Below are 25,543 nucleotides of genomic sequence, written 5' to 3'. Positions count from 1 at the left end.
TTCCTTTGAGCCTTGTTGCATCCTGTGTGTTCCTAGAATGTCTGCCATTGTTGACAGTTATGATAAATATTTGCTTATATGTTCCCCTGTATTTTTTCAATTTTGAGTTTTGTATTTAACTCCTAAGCCTCTCCTACATAGGTTTGGCCACATTGTGTACTATATGCATCCAAGAGGTCTTCTTTTTCAAATGGACAATCAATGCCTCAACATAGTGTTGAATATTTTATTGAGTCCTCTATTCCCTCAATAATTTATGCTTAATTTATGCATGATAATTACTGCTTAATTTATGCACACATCAAATTATTAAAAATCCAAAAATGTGTTTATGGTCTGTGTCTTCCATTCTGTCCGTTGTCTATTTCTATGTAAGTATCAGTGTGTTTTTTTCAGTCCCAAGACAATTTTTATGACCAAGTCACCAGATCCTAAAAGGAAATTTTTACAGTAGAAATGTCACTTCTTTAATGTATACACATTTCCACATCAATTATATTTTTTAAATAATTTGGAGGCTTAAAAATGATTCTATTAAAATGTTCTTTGATATCTTTCCAGTATGTTTTTATTATTGTTAATAACAGCCCCTATTTATTTTCATGTATTTAACAACTAGCCAGAGACTAACTAGGCTTATACATACATTTTGTTACTTAATCCTTACAATACATTTGTCCCATGAGACAAATGTTAGAATTTTCATTTTACAGATGAAGACAGCCGCAGGGGGAAAATTCTGACAGAAAAATATTCTGTAACATTTTCTTTTTTTTTTTTTTTTTTTTTTTTCAGTTCGTTTAAGGGTATATCACCTGGCTTCTCTCAACCCCCAACTGATCTTACTGGTGCCCTCAAGACAGTGCCACGCTGCCTTTCCTGCCACACCTCCTAAATTAGATCAGGGACCAGATCAGCCAGCTGCCCAGAGTTTCCCATGCAACTTCTTTCACAACTGGTGAAAAGCAAACACACATCCTGCTGAAATATGCAAAGCCCTCCGGTGTATTTCCAGTGGAAATTAAAAAAAAGTTTTTAATGTTTATTTATCTTTGAGAGAGAGATAGAGAAAGAGAGCATGAGCCAGGTAAGGGCAGATAGGGAGGGAGACACAGAATCTGAGGCAGGCTTCAGGTTCCAAGCTGTCAGCACAGAGCCTATGTGGGGCTTGAACTCACGAACCGTGAGATTATGACCTGAGCCAAAGCTGGATGCTTAACCAACTGTGCCACCCACGCACCCCGTCCAGTAGAAAAATTTTAAACTCTCCTTGCCAGTGCTGATCAACCTTTGATCAATATTTTGTGACATGCATATGGAAATAAAGACATGTAGCCAGTCTTGACATCAATCAGGTATTAGTCAACTGAATATAGCAGATGAAGTGGGCTAAAATTCTAAAACCGAACAATTCACAGCATAGTGGTTTTCAGTGAGAATAAGTGTCTTTTTTTTTTTTTTTTTTGAGTGTCTACATTTTAAACATTTCTGAAGGGATGTGCAAGCCAGGAAAAGAATAATATTTAAAGCTGCTTAAAATAACTAGTATTATTTCATACTGCTTCAGAGGGTCAAGTATTTAGGAGTATGTTAACTGGGTGGTTCTGGCCCAGGATCTTTCATGAGGTTGTAGTCAAACCCGTTGGCATGGCAAGCCTCTGAAGACTTGACTGGGACTGGAAGTTTCCATTCATCACCATGTGGGCCTCTCCATAAGGATGCTCTTGCCATGGCTTCTGCCAGAGAGAGTGATGAGAGAAGGAGAGTGAGAGAGACAGAGAGGGAACACCAAAATATGGAAGCCACAGAATCAAATCTTGGAAGGGATTCCCATTACTTGTGCAATATTCTTTGTTAGAAGTGAGTCATCAAGTCCAGCCCATCTCTAGGGGTTGGAAATTAAGTTCTACTTCTTGAGAGGAGGGGCATCAAAGAATTCATGGAAATATCAGAAAAGAATAACTTCCATACACATTTTGACAAAACTTAAAAACCATATCCACATAAACTTCTTCTGTCTTTAAGGAATGTAATTAGTGGTGTTCAGCTATAGTGGAAGAAACATGAAATAAAAGAGAATTTTGTTATCTGCTGGTAGCATCTTGAATGACCTTTATTTTTTCTTTATCCGTTTCTATGTTTTCTAATAATCTTATGATAAGCATTGGTCAGCATAATAAAAGACAAAAAAGCTAAAAAAAGAGAGAATTTTATTTTTTTTTTAATTTTTTTTTTCAACGTTTATTTATTTTTGGGACAGAGAGAGACAGAGCATGAACGGGCGAGGGGCAGAGAGAGAGGGAGACACAGAATCGGAAACAGGCTCCAGGCTCTGAGCCATCAGCCCAGAGCCTGACGCGGGGCTCGAACTCACGGACCGCGAGATCGTGACCTGGCTGAAGTCGGACGCTTAACCGACTGCGCCACCCAGGCGCCCCGAGAATTTTATTTTACTGAGTCAAGGTATGTTCAATGCAGGTGCTAAATCCATTAATGGTACCCAAGGGAGAGAGACATGCAATTTTTATTCAATAAAAATCCACTCTATACTCCACAAGAAATAAAACTGGAATAAATACATAGAGAATATCAATTTGAAAATTATCAAGTATTAGACTGTCTGGGAGCCCAGACTGTGCTCACACTGGAAATTCCTCTTAACTCTTCCCCCTTCTAGACCGGACAGAGTTTTCCACAAGATCAAGAATTTGTGTATTATTTCTTGAAACTCCCCCAGAACTTGGGGCGCCTGGGTGGCTCTGTCGGTTGAGCGTCTAACTTTGGCTCATGTCATGATCTTGCAGTCCGTGAGTTCCAGCCCCGCACTGGGCTCTGTGCTGGCAGCTCAGAGCCTGGAACCTGCTTCAGATTCTGTGTCTCCCTCTCTCTCTGCCCCTCCACCACTTGCACTCTGTCTTTCTGTCAAAAATAAACATTAAAAATTTTAAAACAGAAAAAGAAACTCCCCCAGAACTTGGTGCACATAGGAGCCATCGGTAAGTATTCTCTGAATGAACCAGTACTGCATCTCTTCTCACTCTTACCCTAACCCCCAACTCACCTCCTCCTGGAAGAGTGGTTCCTGTCTTCTGTGTCTTGCGAAGATAATTACTCGAACAAGTAGAGACTGACCCTGGGTTAGACTGCAAACATGGGCTCTGATATCCTTGTCTAACTTCATTCCTCTTTCTTTTCTCCAAATCCCAATTGGACATTTGGGTTCCAGAAAGACAAGCACACACTTCCTCAGATGAAAATCGAGTGGGAAAGCAGTTAAGAATTTGACTTCTTGGCCAAAATAGGCTCAGTCTACCTTTTACCCAATGAGTCTCTGTGGAGGCTGCTCAGGTTTTAGCATGCTGCTTCTTGCTTTCATTTACTGTGGCCCGGGGTGACAGCGGCTGTGGCAAGAGCTGCTTAGTCGAGGACCAGTTCTCAGTTGCACGCTAGGGCGTTTGAGAGCTACTTGGCCCACTTGGAGGTGGGGCTGGTTTTGCGGGACACGGCTGGGCGGGAAGAATACGACCTGCTGAGACCTCTCTCCTACCCAGACGTCAGTGTGGTGCTGACCTGCTTCTTCGTGGTTTGCCCTAATAGTTTTCAAAACACCGGTAAAACGGACCCCAGAGACCAGTCATTTCTACCCCGATGTGCCCATCATTCTGGTTGGGAATAAGAAGGGCCTTTCTAATGAAGAATGAAGAAGCAGGTTCCAGTAAAACCAGAGATTTTAAAAAGAGGGCCCAAAATTTCAATACCTGAAGAGTAAAAGTTCCCTAGAGAGAGAACAAAGGAAATGGGGTGGGAGTGGGGGAAGTGAAGTGTTTTTTTTTTTTTAATTTCCATATCTCAAGAAAATGCCCAGATACAAAGCACAATGGATGAAAACAGATCTATCCAAAAGCAATCATTGTGAAATTTCAAGTCACTGGAATTTAAGAGAATAGTCCACAAGCTTTCAGAGGGTGGGTGGCAGAGAAAGGAACTGTCAGCTCACATGTGAAGGATAAAGAGTTAGATGCATCTTCCGCTTCTTGTAATGGCAGGTGAGGTAACTTGAACTGAGCCTCCTTCTCGGGACAACTGAAAAAGCTGGACAAAATATTAAAAAATATTCATCAAGGTATCAGAGCTAATAAAAACAGTGAAGAACTGCCAGGACAGAGCCCAGAGAAAGATGAAGTCCCACAGAAATGGGGCCATTCAGGCTTTTTCCCTGGAACCCTTCACTGATTTCAGAGGGCACAGCCAAGTGACTAAGGGGCTACAAGTTCAGGATCACCCCAACTCAACTTCAGGAACTGAGATAATGTGGAGCTGTGCTATAGTCTCTGCAGAAGTTTTTTTATTTTTAGTTCGCCCTTTGCTATTAAAATAGCCTTTCCAGGGGCGCCTGAGTGGTTCAGTCGGTTAACTGTCCGACTTAGGCTCAGGTCATGATCTCAAGGTTCGTGGGTTTGAGCCCCGCATCGGGCTCTGTGCTGACAGCTCAGAGCCTGGAGCCTGCTTTGAATTCTGTGTCTCCCTCTCTCTCTGCCCCTCCCCTTCTCATGCTCTCTCTCTCTCTCTCTCTCTCTCTCTCTCTCAAAAATAAACATTTAAAAAAAATTTTTTAATGAATAAATAAAATATAGCCTTTCTGGATCCCAACCCAAATAAGGGGTTTCATTACACCCTGAACTCTGATCCTTTTTCTCTAGGACCTTGAAGATTGTCAAAAGCACTTAACTGCATATTAGGAAAGAAGAAAAACTTCCATAAGCAATGAGCTAAACACCCACCTTAAGAAGTTTAAAACGAAAAAGAACAAGTTAAAGTCAAAGAAGGAGTGAGGGTAATAAATGAAGGTGTGAGTTAAAATAAATAAAATAGAAAAAAATATCATCACAGGGAAGATTGACAAAGCCACCATTTGTTCTTTGAAAAGTGTAACTAGTAAAATTGATAAAAGAGAGAAGGCACAAAATGTTGTACACCATAAAAAGGAGAACATAACCACAGATGCTGCCAACATTTAAAGGATTATAAGAATGTATGAAAAACTTTATTCCAAAAAATGTTAAAAATTTTTTTTTAATTTTTTTTTCAACGTTTATTTATTTTTGGGACAGAGAGAGACAGAGCATGAACGGGGGAGGGGCAGAGAGAGAGGGAGACACAGAATCGGAAACAGGCTCCAGGCTCCGAGCCATCAGCCCAGAGCCCGACGCGGGGCTCGAACTCACGGACCGTGAGATCGTGACCTGGCTGAAGTCGGACGCTTAACCGACTGCGCCACCCAGGCGCCCCAAATGTTAAAATTTTTAAAAGAAGAAATGTGAAATCTGAAAAGTTTTATAATTATTAAAGAAATTAAATCTTTACTGAAAAACTTTTAACACAGACAAAAAAGCATCAGGTGAATCTCCACCCGATATTGAAGGAATAAATAATGCCAATTTTACACAACCTCTTCTAGAGTATAGAAAAGCAGAGTTCATCCCCCAACTGTTTTATAAAAATAGAATGGCTTTGCTAATAAAACCTATCAAGGTCAGTAGAAGAAATTATTTCTTTTATCTTTTTTTCTTTTTCTATTCTTATTTGTTCCTTTATTTCTATTTCTATTTTATCGTTTGAGCGTCCAACTCTTGATTTTGGTTCAGGTCATGATCCCAGGGTTGTGGGATCGAGGCCCACATCTGGTTCCACACAGAGCATGGAGACTGCTGAAGATTCTCTTTCTCTCTCTCTCTCTCTCTCCCCCCACCCCCGCCTCTGCCCCTCTCCCCTACTGTGCTTTCCTCTCTCTCTCTCTCTCTAAAATAAAGTAACAAAAGAAAAAGAAGGAAAACTTCAGGCAAATGTCATCATAAGCATTATGGAAAAATCTGAAATAAAATGAGACAGCGATATATAACATAGAAGCTTCACTACAACAAGCTGGGAAGCTGGGTTTGTTCCAGATAGGCAGCGTTGATGTGTCATTCAAAGGCCAGGACCATTCACCAAGTTAACAGAATAAAAAAGGGGAAAAAAATCAATTGATCTTGTCATTAGATGCAGAAAAAAATATTCGGTAATATTAAATATCCATTCATGATAATAACATGGATAAAACTATGAATAGAAGAAACTATGAATAGAAGAAAACATCTTTAATGAAGACTATCTACCGAAACCTACAGCGAACATCATGCTTGCTGTTGACTGAATGTTTGTGTCCCTCCAAAATTCATACGTCGAAACCTAATCCCTAATGTGATGGTATTTGGAAGGGGGGGACTTTGGGCGGTGATTAGGTCATGAGGATGGATCTTCATGAATGGGATTAGTGCTTTTGTAAAAGAGATCCCAGGGAGCTCTCCTATATCTTCTGCCAGGTAAGAACACAGTGAGAAAATGGCCATCTATGAGCCAGGAGGCAGGTCCCCGCCAGACACAAATTCTGCCAGTGCTTTATTCTTATACTTCCCAGAGTCCACAACCATGAGAAATAAATTTCTGTTGTTTATAAGTCACCCAATCTATGGTATTCTGTTATCGTGGCCCCAACTAAGACAGAAATGTTGCAAGCTTTCCTTCTGATACCAAAAGCAAGTGCTATCACCGCTTCTATTCAGCACTTTCCTGGAGGTTCTTGCTAGTTTGATAAGGCAAAGTTATTATTTTATTATTTAAAATAATGAGACTTGGAAAGGAAGAACTATCATGATCACTTTTCATAGATGATACCTTTGTGTGTTTAGAAAATCTAAAAATTATATGACAAACCATTAAGATTAATAATTGAGATTAGTAGGATTTCTGGATACCAACTCAGCTACACTTCTACATATCAGCAACTTACAGTTAAAACATAAAAATGAAAAGATAGCACTTACAATAGCATCAAAAATACCAAATGTCCCAAAATACAGTTGATAAAAGATGTGCAAAACCTGAGATGGAAATTCTATGGCATAATGGGGAGAAATCTTTAAGGACAAAAATAAATGAAGGCTTATCCGTGTTCATCACTGAAAAATATAACATGTGAAGAAGTAGATTCTCCCCAGCTTGATCTATATGTTTAATTCAGTCCTAGGGGCGCCTGGGTGGCGCAGTCGGTTAAGCGTCCGACTTCAACCAGGTCACGATCTCACGGTCCGTGAGTTCGAGCCCCGCGTCGGGCTCTGGGCTGATGGCTCAGAGCCTGGAGCCTGTTTCCGATTCTGTGTCTCCCTCTCTCTCTGCCCCTCGCCCGTTCATGCTCTGTCTCTCTCTGTCCCAAAAATAAATAAACGTTAAGAAAAAAAAAATTTTTTTTTTAAAAAAAGATCACATCCATGGGATGAAGGAATTTCCCCAACGGTAAAGCATAGCCCTGTTATGAATGGAGAATAGACACAGGGTGAGCACTCTGTTGATATTCTCACTTTCATCTTTATCCTGGTGTTTCCACTTACTTCTCCCACCCTAGCTAAGTCCAGAACCTCAGGGACCCTGCTATGAGGACTGATCACCTTGTTTAAAGCGAGAAAGCTGAACTGGAGAAGGTCTTCTCTGAGAATTATTTTAGCTTAGGTGGAACTGGTGAGATTTAAATAGGTCAGGTGAAGAAGCCCACTTCATGTCCAGGACATTAGTGGGTCATGTATTTCTCTCACTAGCCAGATAGCCAGAGGAGGCCCCAGGAAATTTGAATGCTAATTCTCAGAAGAAAGTCTCTGGGAAACAATGGTGACAGGGCTACACCCTCAGAGTCAAAAGACCAGGTACAAATCCTGGATCTTCAATATACAAGCTGTGTGACATATGGCAATTTATGTCTGAGCCCCAGTTTTATCATCTATAAAGCAAATATAACAATGCCCAATTTATGGAACTATTGGGATTATTCAATGACAATATATATAAACAGTAAGTGTGAGGCCTGGTAGGTATTCTAAATGGGGTAGCTGTTATTATTATTATTAATTACTCATTTTATTAGTTTTATTTTCTCTCTTCTTTCCTGAGCTTGCATTCTTTGTTCACCTCAATTAACCCACGAAAAGGAAATTTTGGCTTTTGAGAGTTATCCCCAGAGAGTCCTTTGCGCCTTTGTTCCTGGGGATTTAATTTTTTTTTGTTTATTTATGTTTGAGAGACAGAGAGACAGAGGACAGAATGTGAGCAGGGGAGAGGCAGAGAGAGAGGGAAACAAAGAATCCGAAGCAGACTCCAGGCTCTGAGCTGTTGACACAGAGCCTAACACAGGGCTTGAACTCATGAACCACGAGTTAACCAGCTGAGCCACCCAGGAGCCCTGTTCCTGGGGCTTTAGATGAAAATGTTTAGCATGGATATTTTCACTGTGTACAAAATAGTGGCTACTGGATCTCCTCTAGTAAGCTGTCCCATAGACCAGGGAGCTGACAGCAAGGTGGGAGCCACTGGTGTTTCTCTTACGAAAAAAAAAAAAGATTCTGAAAATAGCTGAGACAATACAGATAAAGAAAAAGATGTCAAGATATAAGAGGGCTGGTAGAATGGCTAAAATTAAAAGACTGACAATGTCAGGTGTTAATGAGGATGTGGAGCACCTGGAACTCTCAAACATGACCAATGGGAGCATAAACTGATAGAACCATTTTGGAAAACTCTAAGGCAGGGTCTAAGAAAGTGAAACATACATCTACCTTTTGGCCCAGCAGTTCTCCTCCTAGGTATACATCAAGGAGAAATGAAAACCTATCCACAAGTAGCCTTGTATAAAATGTGCATAGCAGTGAAAGAAAGAATGAAAAAGGGAAAGAAAGAAAGAAAGAAAGAAAGAAAGAAAGAAAGAAAAAAGGAAAGGAAAAAATATTGTGCATAGCAGCTTTATTTACAGTTGCTGAAAACTGGACATGACCTAAATATTAATCAACAGAAGAATGAGTAAGAAAAATTTATCACTATAAATCCATACAACTGAACATGACTCAGCAATAAAAAAGCACAAGCTACTGACACATGCATCACTGTAGATGAATTTGAAAACATCATGCTGGGCAGAAGGAACCAAACCACAAAGAGTACATACTATGTACATACTGTATGATTCCATTTATATGAAACTCATGAACAGGTAAATCTAACCTATGGTGATAGAAATCAGATCAGTAGTTGCCTCAAGGTGGGGGATTACTAGAAAAGAGTATGAGGCCCTTTCTAGGATAATGAAAATATGCAGTATCTTGACTACAATGATCATAATATGATAATATGTAACGTGTTAATACATTTTGTCAAAATTTACTGAACGTACTGACCTATGCAGTTTACTGTATATAAATTATATCTCAATAAAGTAAACCAATAAGTATCAGGGCTAAAACAATTACTCCACCAAGAGCAAGAGAACAAAGTCATCAAATGCATATCAGAGAACAAATGCTTTCATCGTGGTCCCAGATCACAAAACAGTCAGGGACAATGTACAGCAGAAAGAAAAAGAGTATGAGGAAGGTGTAGGTCATGGCAACAGGGCTGGTCATGAGCAGGCAGTCCCCATGAAGGTGTAGCACTGGAGGGCAGGGGTGACCATCCTACAGTGGAAACGGTGACAGATGGCCACGTAGCGGTCATGGGCCATTGTGGCCAGGAGAAAGATGTCCATGTCCCCAAAAGTCAAGAAGAAGTAGAGCTGGACCAAGCATCCCGCATAGGAAATGGACCTGCTCTGGGTCTGGATATTCACCAGGGCCTTGGGCACGGTGGTGGAGGTGAAAAGGATGTCAGCACAGGACAGGCTGGCGAGGAAGAAGTACATGGGTTTGTGAAGACGTGCATCAGTGCGAATGGCCAGAACAATGAGCAGGTTCCCAGTCACGGTGACCACATACATGCACAGGAACAGCAGGAAGAGGATGCGCTGCTGCTCTGGCCGCTCGGAGAGTCCCCAGAGGAGGAACTCCAAGATGCTGGTCTGGTTCCCTCCTGCCATGAGCCCAGAAGCTAGAGAAAGAGACCTCCACTGAGGCCCACGAAAACTCTAAGCCTATTTCCGTATATATTAGCAATATCCCTGCAATTCAGGCTAAAGGAAAATAAATAATTTTTTGAACTCCTTATTTAAATCCCAGTTACTTAATATACAGTGTAATATTAGTTTCAAGTGTACAATTTAGTGATTTAACACTTACATACAACACTTGGTGCTCACCCTCCTTAATACCCATCACCTATTGAACCCATCCCCCCGCCACGCCTATCATTTGATAATCATCGATTTGTTCTCTCTAGTTAAGATTCTGTTTCTTAGTTTGCCTCTCTCTTCCCCACCCCCCAACCTGGTTGGTTATTTTGTTTCTCAAATTCTACATATGAGTAAAATCATATGATAATTGTCTTTCTCTGACTGACTTATTTTGCTTAGAATAATACTCCTAGCTCCACCCATGTCATTGCAAATGGCAAGGTTTCAATTTTCTTGATGGCTGGGTAATATTCCATTGTACACATATACCACTTCTTCTTTATCCATTCGATGGCGGATGGACATTCAATGGCTGATGGACAGGCTCTTTCCATAATTTAGCTACTGTAGACAATGCTGCTATAAACATCTGGGTGCATGTATCCCTTTAAGTTAGTATTTTTGCATTCTTTGGGTAAATATCTAGTAGTGGCAAGATCATAGGATAGTTCTATTTTTAACTTTTTGATGAACCTCCATACTGTTTTCCAGAGCGGCTGCACCAGTTTGCATTCCCACCAACACTGCAAGAGTGTTCCTGTTTCTCCACATCCTCGGCAACACCTATTGTTTCTTGAATTGATTTTAGCCATTCTCACAGGTGTGAGGTAATATCTCAGTGTAGTTTTGATTTGTATTTCCCTGATGGTAGGTGATGATGAACATCTGTTCTGTATGTTGGCTGTTGGCTATCTGTATGTCTTCTTTGGAGTGATGTCTGTTCATGTGTTCTTCCATTTTCTATGTATTTATTTATTTATTTATTTAAGACAGAGAGAAAGAGACAGAGAGAACCTGAGTAGGGGAAGGGCAGAGGGAGAGAGACAGGGAGAGAGAGAGAGAGAGAGAGAGAGAGAGAGAGAGAGAATCTTAAGCAGGTTCCATGCCCAGCACGGAGCCTGACATGGGGCTCAAACTCACGACCATGAGATCATGATCTGAGCCAAAATCAAAACTCAAACACTCAACTTACTGAGCTACCCAGGTCTTCTGCCATTTTTAAATTGGATTATATGTTTTTGGGGTTGAGTTATACAAGTTCTTGATATATTTTGGATACTAACCCTTTATCAGATATATCATTTGCAAATATCTTCTCCCATTCTGTAGGTTCATTTTAGTTTTGTTGATTGTTTCCTTTTCTGTGCAGAAGCTTTTTATTTTGATGAAGTCCAACAAATTGGACAACTTCAAGAAATGGATACATTCCTAGAAACAAATAAAATATCAAAACTGTAACAGAAAGAAATAGAAAACTTGAACAGACTGATGACCAGCAAAGAAATTGAATCAGTAACAAAAATACCCCAACAAACAAAAGTCCAGGGCCAGATGGCTTCACAGGTGAATTCTACCAAACATTTAAAGAAGAATTAACAGCTACTCTCCTAAAACTATTCCAAAAAATAGAAGAGGAAGGAAATCTTCCAAATGCATTCTATGAGTCTCACTAAAGTCTCACTTAAAAAAGAGAACTACAAGCCAATATCCTTGATGAACATGGATGCAAAAATTCTCAATGAAATACTAGCAAACCCAATCCAACAGTACATTAAAAGAACCATTCATCACGATCAAGTGGGATTTATTCCTAGGTTTCAAAGGTGGTTCAATATTCACAAATCAATCAACATGATACATTAATAAGAGAGCCATATGATCATTTCAGTAGATACAAAAAAGGCATTTGACAAGGCACGACATCCATTCATTATAAAAACCTCCAATGAAGTAAGTTTAAAAAAGGCCATATACAAAAAACCCACAGCAAATATCATCCTAAATGGGGGAAAACAGAGCTTTTTCCCTAAGGTCAGGAACAATACAGGAAGATCCACTCTCACCATTGCTATTTAACGTAGTATTGGAGGGACCTGGGTGGCTCAGTGAGTTAAGCCTCTGAATTCGGATCAGGTCATGATCTCACAGTTTGTGAGTTTCAGCCCCGCATTGGGCTCTGTGCTGACAGCTCAGAGCCTGGAGTCTACTGCCAGTTCTGTGTCTCCTTCTCCTTCCCCTTCCCTGCTCATGCTCTGCCTCTGCCTCTCTCTCTCTCTCTCTCAAAAATAAACATAAAAAAAGTTAACATAGGGGCGCCTGGGTGGCGCAGTCGGTTAAGCGTCCGACTTCAGCCAGGTCACGATCTCGCGGTCCGGGAGTTCGAGCCCCGTCAGGCTCTGGGCTGATGGCTCGGAGCCTGGAGCCTGTTTCCGATTCTGTGTCTCCCTCTCTCTCTGCCCCTCCCCCGTTCATGCTCTGTCTCTCTCTGTCCCAAAAATAAATAAACGTTGAAAAACAAAAAAAAAAAAATTAAAAAAAAAAAAAGTTAACATAGTACTGAAGTCCTAGCCACAGCAACCAGACAACAAAAAGAAATAAAAGGCACCCAATTGGCAAGGAAGAAGTCAAACTTTCACTATTTCCAGATAACTTGATACTCCATATAGAAAACTCAAAAGATTTTCCCAAAAAATTGCTAGAACTGATACACAAATTCAGTAAAGTCACAGGATACAAAATCAATGTACAGAAATCTGTTGCATTTCTATACACAAATAATGAAGCAGCAGAAAAAGAAATTAAGAAATCAATCCCATTTACAATTGCACCAAAAACCATAAGATACCTAGGAATAAACCTAACCAAAGAGGTGAAAGACCTGTACTCTGAAAACTATGAAACACTGATGCAAGAAGCTGAAGAAGACACAAAGAAATAGAAAGACATTCCATGCTCACGGAGTAGAAGAACAAATATTGTTAAAGTGCCCATACTACCAAAAGAAATCTACACATTTAATGCAATCCCTAACAAAATACCAACAGCATTTTTCACAGAGCTAGAACAATCCCAAACTTCGTATGGAACCACAAAAGACCTCGAATAGCCAACGCAACCTTGAAAAAGGAAAGCAAAGCTGGAGGCATCTCAATTCCTGACTTCAAGTCATATTACAAAGCTGTAGTAATCAAAACAGTATGGTACGGGAACAAGAATAGACACACATTTCAAAGGGAGAAGGACAGAAAACCAAGAAATGAACCCATTTCGACTATACTTCAAAAACGCAGGAAAGAATATCCAATGGGAAAAAAGCAGTCTCCTCAACAAATGGTGTCAGGAAAACTTGACAGCCACATGCAGAAGAACGAAACTGGACCCCTTTCTTACATTGTACACAAAAATAAATTCAGGGGCGCCTGGGTGGCGCAGTCGGTTAAGCGTCCGACTTCAGCCAGGTCACGATCTCGCGGTCTGTGAGTTCGAGCCCCGCGTCAGGCTCTGGGCTGATGGCTCAGAGCCTGGAGACTGTTTCCGATTCTGTGTCTTCCTCTCTCTCTGCCTCTCCCCCGTTCATGCTCTGTCTCTCTCTGTCCCAAAAATAAATAAACGTTGAAAAAAAAAATTAAAAAAAAAATTAAAAAAAAAAAATTCAAAATGGATTAAAGACCTAAATGTGAGGCATGAAACAATTAAAATCCTAGAAGAGAACACAGGCAGTACTGTCTTTGACCTCAACCATAGCAACTTCTTACCGGTTATGCCTCCTCTGATAAGGTCAACAAATGAGTTTATTTACTGAGCATCATCTCTCTGCAAGGCTCTGTGTTGACACTGCCAGGAATGTAGACACAGCTCTGTAACAGAAACTTCTCCCTTCTTTCTAACCTGAGCGTCTTCTGCTATAGTTTCTTCTCTTTCCCTGATTCACTGAGTAGGAAACACTTGGATGCTTTGGCCAAACTATTGCAGAGAAGAAGAATGGCAATAAAACAAAAATTCACATACCTGGGGAAAATCGACTGGCCAAGAGTACTTCAGAAGGCACATTTGGTTCAGTTCTCAACGCTGTAGCCTCAGAAACCTGGGTCAAGGGCAGATCCCACTAACCAAGCTTCAGGTAGGGACAGATAGAAACCAGAAGAACCCCATTCCCCACGCCTGATAAATAGAACTTAAAGGTAGAAGAGAGATTCTGCTGGCACTAAATCCTCTGCCTCTAGACAAGCTATATCAGAGTGTTGCTTGAGGAGCACAGTCACATTGTACTGTTTCATTGGAGCCTTCTGCTTACTATAAGGAGAACTTGGTGAAGGAAAGGGTCATGCCAAGCCTGACAAGTTATTATTCTCTCTTCCAGTCAATGCTTCCAAAGGCACTGCTAGCACTGCTCTTGGAAGACCCAGTTTTCCCCTGGATTTGCCTGGTCGACCTACTTTCTGTTCTGTTTCTCCAAACAGGGTTTACCACAACCAATTAGCTTTCACTTACTAACTTAAAGCCACGTACAATCCTAACTCCCTAAGATTCCCCCCAGGTCACCTTAATTTGGTTGGAAGTTTTCCAAAATTCTTCAAAGACAGTTTTACAACTAATCTCTTGATATACTTAAGCATGTGGCTGATTACATAATTTGTGTGCGGATTTTGCTTATTTTTTTTTTAATTTTTTTTTCAACGTTTTTATTTATTTATGGGACAGACAGAGACAGAGCATGAACGGGGGAGGGGCAGAGAGAGAGGGAGACACAGAATCGGAAAACAGTCTCCAGGCTCCGAGCCATCAGCCCAGAGCCTGACGCGGGGCTCGAACTCACGGACCGTGAGATCGTGACCTGGCTGAAGTCGGACGCTTAACCAACTGCGCCACTCAGGCGCCCCATGGATTTTGCTTATTTAACTCTCAAAGGGCAAACTTACTTCAAAGTTCATGGAGAGATCCATCAGCTCAGCCTATGTCTAATATATTGATGATATCCATCTACTTTTTCTTCTTCAAAAAGAAATAAATTCTCATGGTGGTGATAATAATGTAAGCTCTCTGGGAGAAGAGATTTTGGTCTTTTTCCTGCTGTATCTCCAACACCCATATTAGTTCCTAGCACAAAGTAGCTCAATAAATATTTGTTGGTTGAATGAATGAATGAATGAATGAATACATGATCTATCCCGTCAGATTGGCTTGGTTGCCAGAGACAGAATTTAGCCCAACTTCTTTGTCTCGGGGTGTCTTTAATCACGTAGTGAACTTTCTCATTGTACTTACCTACTTAAGTCATCTACATTGAGATCTAGTTCTTCACGTCTGTCACATCTTGTCAGCTCCTTTGGGTTACAATTTCACTGTGTTACGTATGTTCTCTCTGAAGCAGCATGTTTCCTCCCCATTTTACTCCTGTGGTGTTGGTGATTTCAAACATGCACTTTTTCTTCCAATGCTAAACAAAATGGCATGCAGGGGAGCCCCTGTCCTGTGCATGCTTATGAGGACCTGACATTGTTCGGCCATTTTATGCCAGTTCACATATTTCCATCTCTTTACAATTTTAAGTTTCTAAGTGGTACGAGTTCTTAAAACATACCTTTATTTCCTTGTTTCCATGAGGAAGACCCTCATGATTTCTGACCAATTGATAGTATTTCTTTGATCTGTTCTCCAAGAAACTTTGATTTCTATATTCCGCGTTTTCTACCCCTAATAGTATGCTTTGTGCTATGACTTTCAGAGATACTAATACAGGTTCCTTACTCTATGATTACAGGGGACTCTTTATTTAAGTAGCAGTTCAGGAAGCAGTATACATAGTCTAAAATGTTGGACTTATTTGGAATCTTCTGGGCTAGAAGATATAAAGATTGCCTTAAGAAGAGAGTGTGGGGCGCCTGGGTGGCTCAGTTAAGTGTCCGACTTTGGCTCAGGTCACGATCTTGCGGTTTGTGAGTTTGGGCCCCACGTCAGGCTCTGTGCTGACAGCTCAGAGACTGCAGCCTGCTTCAGATTTTGTGTCCCCCTCTCTCTCTACCCCTCCCCTGCTCGTGCTCTATCTCTATCTCTCAACAGTAAATAAGTGTTAAAAAATTTTAAGAAGACAGTGCAATATTCACGCAAAATATCTGGCCCACGTTTACAAATTCTAGCATTCTCATGGCCAGAGCCATAATGCATACTACAGTATCTTAAGAAACTCTTTATGTTTATTCATAACAAACTAAGTGTGTTCTTAATTTAACAATATTAAAATACCAAGCCAACACTCCTAATTTTATTTTTAAAATAAAATAAGATAAAGTATATTCTAACATAAGAACTTAGTATAAATTCTCGCCCTATAACATTTCCAGCTGTACATAAACTCTTCAGAACAGGAAGGTACTTAAAAGAATCCACAGTGGAAATTCAACAAGCAGAGTCCAAGACTCCCGGAGATGCTGACTGTCACATATTTCTAAAATGGCAATCAAGTGTCCAGTTGTGTGGAAAGTTGGCCTGGTATCTGAAGTCCCTCCTCTAGATTCAGGATTTACACTCTTTCGAAATACAATTAAATTGATGGAGGGAGGTGGGTGGGAGGCAGGCTAGACAGGTGAAGGGTATTAAGGAGGGCACTTATTGGGATGAGCACTGGGTATTGTAGGTAAGTGATGAATCACTGAATTCCACTTCTGAAACCAATGTTGTACTGTATGTTAGCTAACTAGCATTTAATTAAAAACAACCACAATAAGTCAAAATAGGCCTTTAATCCTTCATAAAGATAATTTATAATTTTAGCATCTTTATATTCCCCTAAATAAGAATTAACACAAAGTAATGTGATAATTCTCTTTAAAAAATAATAACAATGCTAATAATTGCACAGTATAACTTCTCACTCTACTTTAGAAAAAATATGAGCATCACAATTATGCAAATTTTTAGACTTCACTTTGGTGAAGTATAAAACTTGAAGTATAAAAACTTGGTATTTTACATATATTTACATAATATAAATATAAAACAAATATTATTAAGCCACAATACATAAGTATTACATGAATGTTTAAACACAAAATTACATTATTAAATCATAATAACGTGAATATTATAATACATTTTCAAATGTAACATATATGCCTTTTTGTGTTCACTTGGCACAGTGTATCTTTGGAAATTCCTCCACAAGTCAGTTCAAACCGATGTGAAACCTGATGATATTTATCCTATATTTATTCATTTGTCAGAGAATTATAACTATGCTAATATAAAAAGAAAACTTGTTTTCAGTGGTTTACACTGAAGAAAAAGTACAAACTTCAAATGCCTCATTTTACAGCTTAGTGCTTGTCAGGTGCAAGGGCCAAGTCAGAACAAAACCCTGACTTGGAGTTGCCTATATTGGGCTGGAACAAGACTGGTAAACGTAGGTGAGCACACCTATACCTCATGTGATTGTAGAGAAATGCACTCAACAGTCAAAGGAAGTGAACAGGTTCTATCTTCCCCAGAGACAAAAATGAAGAATAAAAAAGTTAATACTAAAAATTGTAATAGTATTTCACTATTATGAAATAGAGAAAGCACATTCACCACTGCTGGTGGCTGTGTAGTTAGTAAAAAGGCTTGCTTGATGAATTCCTTCCCTACATTTGTCAGGAGTTAGAGAAATGTTCACCTCTTTGACCCTGGATTTTCTCTGTGGGGTCTTAGGAAAGCAGCAAGGAGGAAAAAAAGGCCTGAGTTGACATACCTTCCTTAATAATTTGTTCAAAGTTAGGATGATAATTAAATAACTTGTGGCATGTTCATTTTATGGGACGTGTAGTTATTAACATGAATACCATGTGGTTTATTTTTTTAACTTAAGGTCTGTGGTTGAAAAGGAAAAGGAAAAAATGCTCAGCCTTGTGTATGTGTTGGAGGGATAAATACAACGAAAATACTTGCTTCACTAGAAGATAAAATCCTTTGCCAATATCTCTACATATTTCCTTTATACTTATATTCTCTTTGTACTGAAAAACACATTAAAAAAACTTTATTTGTATTTATGTGTGTGGATGGATAGATGGTGGGTGATGGATGGATGGATGGATGGATGGATGGATGGATATGGGTTTGTATGAGCTGAGAGAACAGCATGGAACCTGACTGTCAAAACTGACTACCTCAGGGGCGCCTGGGTGGCTCAGTCGGTTGAGCGTCCGACTTTGGCTCAGGTCATGATCTCGTGGTTCATGAGTTCGAGCCCCGCGTCGGGCTCTGTGCTGACAGCTCAGAGCCTGGAGCCTGCTTCTCCTTCTGTGTCTCCCTCTCTCTCTGCCCCTAACCCACTCACATTCTGTCTCTGTCTCTCTCGAAAATAAATAAACATTAAAAAAAAAATTTAAAAAAAACTGACTACCTCATAGCGGTGAGATATGGGAAGAGGTCAGGAGAGATTAGTTTTTTCTTTATACATCTCTATATTTTTTAATTTGTTATAACAGGTAAATGTTACCCTTAGAGTAGGGGAAAAATCAAATAAAGAGAATTTAAAGGTGAGGAGGAGAATAAACAAGAACATTTTTTTATTTTTAAGAAAAAATAAATTTGAAAAGAAAAGTCGTACTTAATAGCACTGAACCATACATGTAAACACAGTTTACATGTTAAGATGTAAAGATGCGGTAAACATAGGAGTGCATATATCCTTTTGAACTAGTGTTTTGATTTTCTTTGGGGCAAATACCCAGTAGTGGGATTACTAGATATATGATAGTTCTATTTTTAACCTTTTGAGGAACCTCCATACTATTTTCCACAGTAGCTGCACCATGTTGCATTCTCACCAACAGGGCTCAAGCGTTCCTTTTTCTCCACATCTTCACTGACACTTAATTGTTTCTTATGCTTTTTCTATTAGCCATTCTGACTGTGTAAAGTTGATATCTCACTGTGATTTTAATTTGCATTTCTCTGATGATTGGTGATCTTGAGCATCTTTGCATGTGTATGTTGCCTATCTGTATGTCCTCTTTGGAAAAATGTTCATTCAGGTTCCCTGCCCATTTTTTAAGTGGATTATTTGTTTTGGGTTATTGTGGGTTTTGGTTGTGTTTTGTTTGTTTTTATTTTTGGTGCTGAGCTTTATAAGTTCTTTATATATTTTGGATGAACCCCTATATTAGACATATTATTTGCAAATACCTTCTCCCATTCACTAGGTTGTCTCTTGTTTTGTTGATAATTTCCTTTGCTGTGAACCCCTCTGTTTATTGCAGCATTATTTACAACAGGAAACAACCCAAGTATCCATCAGTAGATGAATGGAAAAGTAAGATGTGTTATATATGTACAATAGAATATTACTAGCCATAAAAAAGAACAAAATCTTGCCATTTGCAACAACATGGATGGACCTAGAGGGTATAAAACTAAGTGAAATAAGTCAGAGAAAGACAAATACCATATGGTTTCCTTCAGATGTAGAATTTTTTGTTTCTGAGAGAGAGAGAGAAGCAGAGGAAGAGGGAGAGAGAGAATCCCAAGCAGGCTCCACACCCAGCACAGAGCCTGATGTGGGCTCAATCTCATGATCGTGACCTGAGCTGAAATCAAGAGTTGGACACTCAACCAACTGAGCCACCCAGGCACCCCTCATATGTGGAATTTAAGAACAAAATAAATGAACAAAGAAAAAAGAGATAAGCAAAAAAACAGACTATTAAATACAGAGGACAAACTGGTGGTTGCCAGACGGGAGATGAGTGGAGGGATGGGTGAAAAGGAGAAAATAAGATTGAGTACACTTATCTTGATGAGTACTGAGAAATGTATAAAATTATTGAATCGTTACATTGTACACCTGAAACTAATACTGTGTTAATTATACTTGGCTTCTTAAAAGTAATTAAAAATGATTAAGATGGGGAAGCCTGGGTGGCTCAGTTGGTTAAGTGTCCAACTCTTGATTTTGGCTCAGGTCATAGTCTCACAGTTTCATGAGTTTCGAGCCCCGAGTCAGGCTCTGGGCTGACAATGTGGAACCTGCTTGGAATTCTCTGTCTCCCTCTCTCTCTGCTCTTCCCCTGCTCAGGCACTCTCTCTCTCTCTCTCTCTCTCTCTCTCTCTCTCTCTGTAAATAAACCTTTAAAAAATGGCTAACATGGTAAATTTTATATGTATTTTACCACAATAAAAACTTTTTGGAAAAAAGAAAAGAAAATCATGCCATAGGAATTTAGAGCCAGCAAGTCTCTGAAGAATCCCTTTGATTTAGTTGTTGCCATTTTTCCCTGGCAGCCATGTTTCCATTGTGCAGTATGGAATGTTAAACAATTGTTAAACAATAGGAGCACAGTGAATAGAACAACATATTATCACATGCTGTAACAACATGCTATTCTTAGGACATTAGTCATTATCCCAGGATCTATTTGAAACAGCTACTAGGAACATGAAGACAGTACCTTTTTTAGTGAGCAACAGTCATTTCATGGATATCAGCAAAATGGAAAAATTCAAGGTGCCTTCCTTAAAAGAAAATCCAGGTCAGGAGGGTGCAAGAACAAACCCTAAGACACTTAGCACGTAGTAAGAATGGCCAAGGGGTAATAACTGTCACAGCCAACATGTAGCCTGTGGTTGCTGTGTGCTGGGCACTGTTCCAAAGGCTTTATGTTCCTTGTAGCATCCCTATAAAATAGGTTCTATTATTATTATTATTATTACTATTATTATTATTTGAGAGAGAGGGGGAGGGTGGGAGGGAGGGAGCGCGAGTCGAGGAGGCGCAGAGGAAGAGGGAGAGAGAGAATCCCAAGCAGGCTCTACACCAGCGCTGGGCCTGACATGGGGCTCGATCTCACAACCATGAGATCATGACCTAAGCCAAAATCAAAAGTCAAAGGCTTAACCAACTGAGCCACCCAGGCACCCTCAAGTAGTTTCTATTATTTTCCCATTTTAAAGGTGAGATACTGAAGTACAGAAAATTTGACTAACTTCCTCAAGGTCTCACAGCAAGAAGGTCAGGATGATGCCGGAGACCCTGGGATATGGATGCATGGACCTTCTCCCCTATTGGAAACTTGTACAGGTAGCCTTTCCCTTCCATTGTATTTCCCGGGGCCCCTCTGCATGTACCATGCTCCCTAGATCCCTGGGTTTTCCCACACTGCCCTCCCACACACCCATATCCTCCCATTCTTCTGCTCCATTTAAATCCCACTTTCTCCCAGGTATACTCTCTGAACACCCAAGCCATTGGCACAACTTCTACTCTGAGCCCCACAGGCACACACTGCCCAGCATTGTACTGCCTGTGCCCAAGCCTCCCTCCCCAGACCTAAATGTTAACTATCCAGGGCCCATCCATATGTTCCATTCTCTAACATGAAGGGATCCTCAGACTCTGTCAGTTCACCCTTCTCCATTTACTGATGGGGAAACCGAGGCCCAGAGTGGGGAAGACACTTGCCCAGACTCCCACAGCTGGTCAGGACTTGAACGCCTCACTCATTCCAAGACTTCTCTGACACTCCTCAGAGAGCAAAGGGGCCAGCACCCCATGGACGCTGAACAATGTTTTCAAACTGAGTGAATAGTCGAGTTGGAGAGGTTATCCCCTGGGATGTGGCTACCAGTTAGTTCCACACATTTACTGCGTCAGAAGAAATTAATCAGCCTGGGAATTAGGTCGCCCTGCAGATGCAGGAGGGCTGCTGTGTCAGGCCAATGAGGACAGGACAGTCAAAAGGCTTTGGAACAAGGAGCAGAAGTCCTCTTGCCCTGGCTCTAGCTGGGCAGGGCTGAACTCCTGGCATCTCGGACCGGGACTGTGGGGTGACAGAGGGCAGCACTCCTGAAGTCCATCAAGAACAGCTCCACAGACATCTCCCGAGCCTGCTGTCCTGGGGTGAATCTGCCGGCAGCTCCAGCCCCTCCTCCCTCCCTCCACTTCTAGGTCAGGTGGGAACTCTGGGGCCGAGGTGGGCTCAGAGAAGGGTGCCGGGAGCCCAGGCTGGGAGACTGGGCATCTAAGTCCCCAGCTCCACCTTACTGCTTTCCTCACAGGGAGGTCAGAGAAAGGGCTCTTCCCTAACAGAGGAATCACAGTGAGGTCACAGCTTTGAGGGGTGACAGTTGCGGCACAGCGTGAGTACAGCCAGATAGAATAGACCAGGGTCCCTTGCTCTGTGATTGTCAACAAGCCCCGTCCTTCTCAGGCCATTAGCATTTTCTTAGAAGGAGGCAGAGGAGTGATAGCATCCTCTGAGCACGGGTGGTCACCACAGAGGGGTGTCTCTCCCAATTCTGGATTCCCAGACTCCTTTGTTCCCCCTCTCCTACTCAGTCTCTCTAGAAGGGTAGGAGAGAAGTCATGCTGGCTGAGGGCTGAGGGCTCCTCGTAGGGCTGGGGGGTGCAAAGCCCATCCTTTATGAAGTTTCCTGGTTAATTAATTAGTGAGTGACCCCCTGTGCTCCCAGCCGACATGCCACCCCTCTCACCTTTGGCTGTTGAGGTCAATCTTCTTCCCCAGGCGTGCCTGCCTTAACTCCCCCTGCTGGTAGCAGATCAGCCTCTGGGTGTGTGGTGTGGAGGGCAGAGCCCATCTGTACTCACAGGTAAGTGGTCAGGCAGGAGACTTGCTGGCACAGAGCAGAATAATCAATGGCAGAAAGGCAAGGGCTAAATCAGGGGGAGAAAGAGAGAAGGGGAGGGAGAGAGATAAATGAGAAGTACCTGCCAATGCGTGACAGAAGGATGCGGAAGTGCACAAAACCATAGATAGTTCAGACTCCTGGATTCAGTTCCCGGCTCTATCCCCAAATTGCTGAATGACTTCAGACCGTGTTCTCTGGGCCTTGTTTCCCATTTGTGTCATGGCTGTTGGGTTAGGTGATATGTTAAAATCGTTGCCAATTGCTGATGCCAAGATAAGAAGATGAACTCTGATCGGGTCTTGTTCATAAAACTCTGAATGCCCTCCCTGCCTCGTGCTCAACTACCTGCCCGGCATAGAGTAGATACAACAGGCAAGATTGCTATATAAATTATTAAAGAGAAATGAATGAGAAGTTGGCAGAGGAAAGGAGAGGATAGAAGGAAGCCCTTGGAATAGAAAGGCCTCATCTTTGGCTAAAACTGGTTGAAGACAAGGCTATTCAGGAGAAGAATCTGAGCTGACCAGCAAGGGACCAAAGTCAAGGAGTTGGATAGACATTCCCAGGACTGGGAGTGCTAGGGGGCCAGCGACAGTTTCCCCTTTTCCCCACTGCCCGTGTCCCCGTCTGATAAGGCAAATGGAGACTTTCAGCAAGAGTGAGAGGAAGGAGGAAGTTGTTGGCATTTGTGTGTTGACTCCTGTGTGGCTGGAAGAATCCATGGAGGTCTCTACGTCTCTCGCATTTTTGAGTGTAGGGGTCTGGGTCTGGGTCTTTGTGTGTATATGGCAGGTATGTCTTTGGATGGATCTGTGTATGTGTCTACACCTCTGTGTAAATGACTGTTAGTGGGTATCCATGTGTGCCCATGTGTGTCTATTGCTGTCCTGGTGGGTGTGAGTGTGTCTCTGGCATGTCCGTGTGACTCGATTTATCAGGATATGTCTGCATCTTTGTGCAGGCTCGTATCCCTGTGTACTTCTATGTCTTGGGGCATCTGAGTGTTTGCTGCAAAGGTGACCTTTTCCGTAAGCTGCCTGGGGGACGGGGTTTCTGGTCTAGATCCTAAGATTCTCTGCCTCATTTTGTGACCTTAAATAAGTCACCCCTATTCATTTCAAAGAGACACCTGCCATGCCTGGGCCTTAGGAAGGGGCTCGGAGTCAAAACCTGCAGCTCAGCATCCAGGGAAACCAGTCCTGTGCCCGGATTTCCGGGGGAGCCAACATAAATTCAGTCAGTTTATCTCCCGTCACCAAAAGTGTTTCGAGGCTGGGGGAGATGGGGAGGAAATTGACATTTTTTAAGTACCTACTATTTGCTAAGTGAATGTATATGCCTCAAAGAGGTTAAGTAACATCTCTGAGGTTTCTCTTGTAATTTCCATTGTACATGCTATTCCCTCTTTCTAGAACTCCTTTCTACTCTTGTCTGTCCAGTGAATGTCTTATCCTTCAAGCTGGCCCTGTTCAAATGTCACCTCCTCTGTGGAGCCTTCTCTGACTGCCAGGAGAGTTAAGACAAAGCCCTGTGTGATGGGGCGCCTGGGTGCCTCAGTCAATTAAGTGTCCGGCTTTGGCTCAGGTCATGATCTCATGGTTTGTCAGTTTGAGCCCCACGTCGGGCTCTGTGCTGACAGCTCAGAGATTGGAGCCTGCTTCCGATTCTGTGTTCCTCCCTCTGTTCCTCCCCACTCTCACATTCTGTGTCTCTCTCTCTCTAAAAGATTAAAAAAAAAAAAAAAAAGACAAAGCTCTGTGCCAGGTCTGAGGCCAGATAGGAACAGATAAGTAAATATTTGCCCTCAGAAAGTCCATCATCTTGTGGAGAAGATGAGCATTACAGCAGAAGTCACAACACCAGCAAATAAGGGCTAAGTTCCAAAGGAGGGTTACCAGACAGAGAGGAGAGAGGCATTCAAGTGAGGGCTGGAGGAGTCAGGAAAGAAGGTGGGGCTTCCTGGAGGGGGTGGAGCCAGAGTTGGGTATTGGGAAAGGGTAGGAAGAGCATTTCAGGTAAGGAGCAGTGTACAGGAAAAGCCTGTGAGAAACGTGTGAACAAGAGATGGTGAGGAGGCCAGCCTGGCTAGGGTGGGGGGACAGGGAAGCATGTGGAAGCAGTTGGAGCTGAGACCACCAGAGAACCAAGTTGGGAAGTTCTGGCTGCCAGGCTGAGCCATTTGCACTGTACCCGATGGGCAATGGGAGACCAGCAGGGCAGCAAACTGAGTAGAGAGAGCATGGCTCAAGAATCTCCAGGCCCCTTTTAGTTCTGGCTTTCTCTCTCTTTAAGGCTGCTGTCCTAGCCCACAGGAAACACGCTGAAGTCTCTGGGTGAAGATGGATGAGAATGCATCTGTCCTCAAGATCGGGGACCTCTGGCCAGGAGGGAAACCAGCCCACAGACGGTGCAGACAGTGTTGAGGCCTGGCATGCTGCCCTTCAGGTGAGAGAACTCCCTGCCTTGGGTCCTATCTTCCATCCCACCCCACTCCACTGTGCCTCACAGGGGTAGGGAGGACAAAGCCATGTGTCAGCTCTCCCCCCCACCCCCAAAATACCTTTCTCTGCCTTCACATTCTCTCTGCCTGCCTGAAACGCCCTTCCCACTTCCAGGTCTCTATCTGGTGAGCTCCTACTGATTCTTCCAACCCCAGTTCAAACTTCACCTCTTCTTTGGAATCTTCCCCGAATCAGACAAGCACAGGAAATTACTCCTACTACTTTGTTCATACAGTTAGTGTAGTGCTTATTGTTGTGCATGGCTGGAGGTCAAGGACCGTAGCTGACCTGCCTTTATAATCCTAGAGACCAACATAAAGCCGGATCCAAAGCAGGCGCTCAACAGATAGGTGTGAAGTGGACAGTTGAGCTGTTACAGTGCCCCCAGAGAACCCCACACAACCCAACCCCAGAAAGACCACTGAGTCCAATTCCAGTTAAAAAACACATTGGC

General features: G+C 41.9%; 1 long non-coding RNA gene across 1 annotated transcript; it reads right to left on the bottom strand.

Annotated features, from left to right (window-relative positions):
- Positions 1–2,508: 2,508 nt before the first annotated feature.
- On the bottom strand, positions 2,509–24,235 carry LOC147574130 (uncharacterized). Its single transcript, XR_015243924.1, has 3 exons — positions 22,433–24,235; positions 3,062–3,241; positions 2,509–2,919 (listed from the first exon to the last, which is right to left on the bottom strand). It is a non-coding gene; the product is annotated as an uncharacterized LOC147574130 (long non-coding RNA).
- Positions 24,236–25,543: the final 1,308 nt, after the last annotated feature.

The sequence above is a fragment of the Puma concolor genome, chromosome E1, assembly GCF_028749965.1.
Source record: "Puma concolor isolate L17-30 chromosome E1, mPumCon1.1.hap2, whole genome shotgun sequence".
NCBI lineage: Eukaryota > Metazoa > Chordata > Mammalia > Carnivora > Felidae > Puma > Puma concolor.
Note: the sequence above shows the minus strand (reverse complement) of the source record. Positions and strands in the feature narration are given on the sequence as shown.